At 35.8% G+C, this 6,745-nt stretch overlaps 1 pseudogene across 1 annotated transcript; it reads right to left on the bottom strand.

Moving 5' to 3' along the window:
* Positions 1-1,575: 1,575 nt before the first annotated feature.
* On the bottom strand, positions 1,576-6,466 carry LOC308262275 (COP9 signalosome complex subunit 3-like; annotated as a pseudogene). Its single transcript has 3 exons — positions 6,278-6,466; positions 5,441-6,103; positions 1,576-1,587 (listed from the first exon to the last, which is right to left on the bottom strand). The product of its transcript is annotated as a COP9 signalosome complex subunit 3-like (transcript).
* Between the last annotated feature and the right edge of the window lie 279 nt (positions 6,467-6,745).

Here is a 6,745-nt window from a genome sequence, read left to right as displayed (position 1 = left end):
TCAATAGCAATACTAGAAAACCAAACTAAGTATCCATCAACAGATGAATGGTTAGTGAAAATGTGGAATATATACACAAAGATATTTGACTTATCCATAAAGAATATTTGAGTCATTTGCAGGAAGATGGATAGGGTACATCTTAATATGTTGGGCAGCAGCAGAAATTCACCTCCCAGTAAGCCACATGACTTGAGGGAAAACAATTGATGCTCTACACTGCATTTTATTGCTAAGCTATGATATTTAGTAGGTTAAATACATTAAATATATGTCAACCTATGAGTTCATCATGGTGTAACCTCAACATAAGTCAAGGAGTTTCTATTTGTACCTTATTCTTTCACACATGCTGTCACTACAAAGACAAGTTGTAACAGTCATATAGTCCACAAATATTAGATCAACTCTGTAGATTATTTCTTTCTATAGTATCTTGTTATTCAGAGACCCTGACTTTTCCCCCATAAAATTAGTAATTAAGCTTTCTTCCAAGTGACATATGATATTATCTTAAGCTTCATGAGAAAATTCCGTTTGGTACAATATTTAATTTTTCAAATTCTATTTTATATTAATTAATAAACAATCCAGTCCTTAGGTTAATAGAGTCAGAACACCCGGCTTAAATTCTCTTGAGCTATGGGATAACTTTGGGGGTTGAGACAAGCTTGTGTCTACCTTAATTTTATTATCATTACCATTTCATTTAATGGTAAACTATGTTTACCAATCTGGGAGAAGTTATGTGGTGCATATAATACAAAGGTTTTAAAATACTTGCAAGAACAGATTTGGTTACTGAAAGGTTTTTTTCTGTTTATTTTAATGAAGCATTGGAAGGATGCAGCTGTGGTTTGGATTGCTTTGTACAGTGCACAGTAATTAGGAGTTTCTTCCATTCTCATTTACTGCAAATGAGACACACTAATTGATGGATTTCCCTTTGTGTACAAAAAGAAAGTCTCTCAGATACTTATTGAACAGATTTAATGTGATTTTAAAATTGAAGTCGAAAAAATAAATATTTTAACTTCAAGACAGAAACCCCAAATATTTATCCTAGGGAACTAAGCTTCCCAAAATTAGGTGTCTTATCATCTTGGCAGTAGGCATTAGCAGACACTTTACATTCCACTAGAATCAACTCTTTCTTAATATATTAAAATTACATTGGGTCATAAATTCTATATTCTAAAAATTATAATTAGCATACTGAGTCTATTTTGAATTTGATTAAATTCCTTAATTACTCAAATACCACAAATAGAAAATATTTTGTGTTTTTGTATATAACTTTAGACTTTTAACATTATAAAAGCCTTATTACACAAATGTGTGTGCGTGTGTGTGCACAATTAACTGGTGAAAAGTGAAAAATATTTTTATTTTGATTGATTTATATATGTGATAAAGCTGAACTTATCCATTTTATTAAATCAACTATAATCTGTCTCTTTCTCTGGGCCAGCACTTCCTCTTGAATGTGTATTCTTTGCTTAACCCTAAAAGTCATATCTCTCTTGAGATAGCCAAAATTATGCCTTGAATGTATATCTGTTTTGTTAGATAAACCTATCTGTATCTCTGAAAAAATTCACATAAAACTTACAAATTTAGTATATAAATAATGAGTAGTATAAATCTATCTAGTTAACAGTTACCTTATTTAATTATTAAAATAAATATTAAATATTTTATCAATAAATATTTTATCCCATTTTAACTAGTAAATTTGAAAGAAAAAATTGCAGCCAAAGTCTGTGAGAGTTCAAAATTTAAAAGATCTCCAGGATTGTATATTTCCTTGTCACAATGGTGCATATATAAGTTAAAACTAAGCAATATGTTTACTTTAGTTTATACTAAAGCTTTCTTTTTTGATTTATAAAAATTGTTTTTTGGTCCACTGTAATCATACATCTTAATGGAGTACAAGATGATAGAGGCATACATACACACACCCCTCCTTTAGCTCTTCCCTAGTTCTTACCCCATTCCCCCTCCCTCCTTCCTTCTCATGTTTGGCTGATTGGCTTTGATATGTTTGTCAATTTACATCATGTGCATTAGAGAACTGCCCTGTTCCCCCTTCCATTCCCCTCAGTTAGGTCACCTTATTTGCTCATCTATGGCTTCTCCTTCTTTGTCTAGAGTTCTTATGACCCTTTTTCTCTGTAGCTTCCCTATATTGGGAAGAGCATCTGATTTCTTACTTTTTGTGACTGAATAATATCACTGAGAAAAATGTTCTCCAGTTTCATCTATTTTCCTGCAAATGACATAATTTCACTTTTTTATGGCTGAGTAAAATTCCATTGTGTACATCTCATAGTTTTGTAATCCACTAGTCTGTTGATGGACATCTTACCTGATTCTATAGTTTGACAATTGTCAATTATGCAGCTATGAACATATATATGCCTGCATTAGTTTAGTACTTTTGTTTCTATTTTTATAGGTAGATACCCAAAAGTAGTATTGCTGAATCATATGGTAGGTTTGTTCCCATTTGTCTGAGTATTCTCCAGACTCTTTTCCAAAGTAATTGCACTCATTTGTAATCACAGCAACCTGAAAGCACATAGGACTAAAGATGTCAAAACAAAAATGAATATTTTAATGTCTGGTGGAATGGGCTTGGGGTCCTTGCTGTCCTTTTTGAGCCCAAGAGCCAAGATGACAGTTTCAGGAATAACTAGCTGGTTTGTTTTTATTTTATTTTTTTTATTTTATTTTATTGGTGCACTGTATTCATACATCATAGTGGGATACATACTTTTGTAGACATACATGCACACATCACCAAGTCAGCCGCCACCCGATCCCCACCCCATTCTCTCCCCATCCCTCCTTCCCATGCTTGACTTAGTGGTTGACATCTAGTATTATAGCAATTTATCCAAAATTAAAAATGATAGTCTCACATAACAGTTTCATTTGTCTGATACCAAGCGTTTGATGATTTAAAGATAACATTTCAATATTTCTTTTTGCTTTCTTTCTTACCAGAGCATATTTTTTTCTGTTTTTTTAGGTGAAACTAGCATATATTTATATATTTATTTTTCAGAAAAAAAATCTATCCTAATATGGAATATGAATTCTAGATACCCAAAATGATCTTGAAAAAGAACAAAGCTAGCAGATATATATTTTCTGATTTCAAACCATATAAAGCTACAATAATTGAAACAGTATAGTACTGTTCTAAAGGCAGATATATAGACCATTGGAGTTAAATACAAGCCTAGAGCTAACTTCTTCCCTATATTGTCAAGTTATTTTTGACAAGGTTTCCACGAAGATTTGGTGGTGGAAATAATAATCTTTTAACTAAATATTGTTGAAAAATAATAATTACATGGAAAAGAATAAAATTGGACCCTTACCTAATCCCACATACAAGTATTAACTCAAACTAGATAAAAGACCTAAATATAAATCTTAAGACTATAAACTTTTAGGAGAAAATCTGGGTCATAAAACCTCACAACATTGAAATTGGCAGTGATTTCTTGGATATGATTTCAATGGCACAGGCAACAGAAGAATATACAAACTCCCTAAAAAATAAAAGAAAATATTGTATATCCAAAGACAATGTAAACAGAGTTAAAAGTTACTAATAGAATGGGATAAAATATTTCCAAATGCTATATATTAATATTCCAACTAGAAATCCTAAAAATTAACAACAATAAAGGCAAACAATACCATTTAGAGATAGGTAAAAGACTAACATAAATAATGAATCTCCACAGATAACCAATCTTAGTTGTCTGTTGGATGGAAACTCTTGTTTCTCTGGTTCTGGTGAGTGTTACCTATTTCTTCTTTGTAGTTAATCTCTTTGAGTATTTTCTCTAGCGCTGGTTTTGAAGACATAAATTCCTTCAGTTTCTGTTTGTCATGGAAGCTTCTTATTTCTCCATCTAATTTGATAGAAAGTTTTGCTGGATAGGAAATTTTTGGCTGGAAGTTGTTTTCTTTCAAAGTTTGGAATATGTTACTCCAAGCCCTTCTGGCTCTCATGACTTGGTTTGGGAAGTCTGGAGTGATTCTAATTGGTTTGCCTCTGAATGTCACTTGGCCCTTTGTTTTTGTTGCCTTTAAGATTCTCTGCTTGGCTTCCACATTGGTCATTTTGACAATTATATGGCGTGGGGATCCTTTCTCGGATCCTGTCTAAAGGGAGTTCTATAAGTTTCCTGGATCTGTGTATCAACCTCTTGCTCTATATTTGGAAAATTTTCTGCTATTACTTCCTTGAAGAGATTGTTGATCCCTTTGGTATCACTTTCTTTTCCCTCCTCTATTCCAATTATTCTTAGGTTAGCTCTCTTAAAATGGGCCCATATTTCTTCAATGTCAGATTCCTGCTGTTGGATATCTTTTTCTAGATTAGAAACTATGCATTCATTTTTGTATTGCTCATCTTCTAAGAGCGAGATTCTGTTCTCCATGTGGTCTAATCGGTTGTTTGTGCTTTGAATTGAGGCCTTTACTTCATTAATTGCATCCTTTATCTCTTTTTGGCTTTCTCTGAGTTCTTTTCGAAGCACCTCTATTATTTCTACAGTTATTTTCCTGATTTGATCTTCTAGAAATCTCTGATTTTCTGTTTTATCAGGTTCTGATGTTGTGGGGTTGTGCACATTCATTACTTCAGTGTTATTCCTCTTTCCCATGATTTCGGAGGTTTGTGCCTTCTCTGGGTTCTTCCCTTGGGTCACTATGGCTTCACTTAAGGTGCTCTGGATCTCGAGTCTGTATTATCTCAGACCCCACTACTCCTTTACTGGGTTGTATCACAGAGTCTCCGACCCAGGGAGTCGATAGAGGCTGCTTTAAACTATGGGGGGTGCCAGGTTGCACGCTCTCCTATGGTGTGATATCTCTGCCACCACCACTCCCTCACTGGTCAAGTCCCAGGAGGCACAATACTGGGATTTCTCCTCTGTGGCCCGCAATTTGACTCACTGTTCTTGAGTACGTAGATGTAGCTGTACTGGACTCGGTGAATTCACTGCTGCTGCCGCCGCCGGTGGCAATATGGCGCCTCTGCCACGCCCTCGGCCATGAGGCTGGTGTATTTTTTCTTCTCTGGTTTTGATTTCCACTCTGAATCCCTGCAGCGTGTGCTGAGCTCAGCCACTGGGAGCTTTGAATGCTGTCTGCGCCAAAAGATCCCACCTGGCTGTTCCGCATCGGCTCACCTCGGCTTGCTGTAGCCGTCCGTTGAGTTCGCCGCTGCCGCCCGCAGTATGGCGCTGCTGCCGCGTCCTCGGGCGCGTGTGTCTCCTCTGTGGCCCTGAGCTCTGTTCTCAGTCCGCTTTCTCTCTGGAGCCTGGTGGTTTTTTTGTTTTTCTGGTGATGGTGTTTTCTGGCTATGAAAGGCACTCTTTTTGTGGTAATGGAGATTGGTTGTTAGCGGGACTCTTAAGCCCCGCTTTTCTCGGTCCAGCTGGTTTGTTTTTAAATCATCTTGTGAGCTCATACTCTTCTGCACAAACTGGGGGTTCACCGCGATCTCCTGGCCCATGGCCTTCAACTGCTTGTCCAGCTATATGCACTTCAGCATCTTCTGATAGATGTTTTGAAGCATGGCTGGGTTATTGTATTTTTCAAGATTATCATGGAAAGTGACTATACCATTCTTCTTATTAATACTTGCAAAAATTTCACCATCTTCTATCAAATGTAAAATGTATTTTTCTGCCACCTGTGTTCCAGTTAACTGCACAAGACTTGCCATATCTTGTAACAGTAGTGCTAAAATAGTTTTTATGAGCCTCTGGATGTTCGTTTGGAGAGAGAGGACAAGCACTGCTTCACCAGCCCCATATTGTTGTCACAAGTGAACGTTTCACCGTGCTTGTTCACCAGGTTTTGTAGTTCTAAGGGGTTATTGGTTGAATAAACTTGTGCTAACTCATGGTATGCATTGCTTAGAGGTGTAATGAATCCACCCACAATTTGAGATGTGTGTTTTGGTAGCTGTTGTACTTTGTCAAGAAATATAAGACAGTAGAGTATACTTTTTATATGAGTCCAACATGATATGACTGAAAGCCATGGCAGGAATAGTTATAGCCTGTTCCTATATGGCAAAGCCCAGCAAAAGTGTCTATTGCATATTGAATGTGAATGTACATTTCAAGTACTCATGAAAAGATGAATCTCTGAGAATGACATTTGAAAATAACCTTTCAAAGTCAGGAACGGTGAGCATAGAAAACTCCATTAAACAAAACAAAACAAAACAAACAAAAACCAAAAAAACAGCAAGGATGCCCAAGGAGTGTTCTTGTATATCCAGAGCCCCCAGCACAGTGTCTAAATGGGATATGTTCTTTGCAAAGAGTTCCCCACTCTTGTCGGTCAGTTCAGAAAGCTGTGTCATATATCCTTGAGCTAAAAGTTGTCTGACAGTGTTCATGAATTGCTCCAAGGAGGACACCATGTTTCCCTGTAGCAAGCCTGAGTGGCTGTGGCCACATTAAAACTTTCAACTAAAATGAGGTATGATAGAAAATATGATTAAAAAATAATCCAAATATTTTGTTAATCTTCAAAGCATATACAAAATAACATAATGTAGAAGACTAAAGTTTCACAAAAGACCTCGATATGAAACTCATCAGTAGCTCCAGCTGCCTGGTGGTATTTCAAAGAACTGAGTTCATAACTGATTTGGGTTGGAAATCTTTTATTTATTTATTTATTTATTTATTTATTTATT

The sequence above is a fragment of the Muscardinus avellanarius genome (genome assembly GCF_963383645.1).
Source record: "Muscardinus avellanarius genome assembly, chromosome: 4".
Classification (NCBI taxonomy): domain Eukaryota; kingdom Metazoa; phylum Chordata; class Mammalia; order Rodentia; family Gliridae; genus Muscardinus; species Muscardinus avellanarius.
The sequence above is the reverse complement of the archived record's forward strand: the minus strand, read 5'-3'. Positions and strand labels throughout refer to the sequence as shown.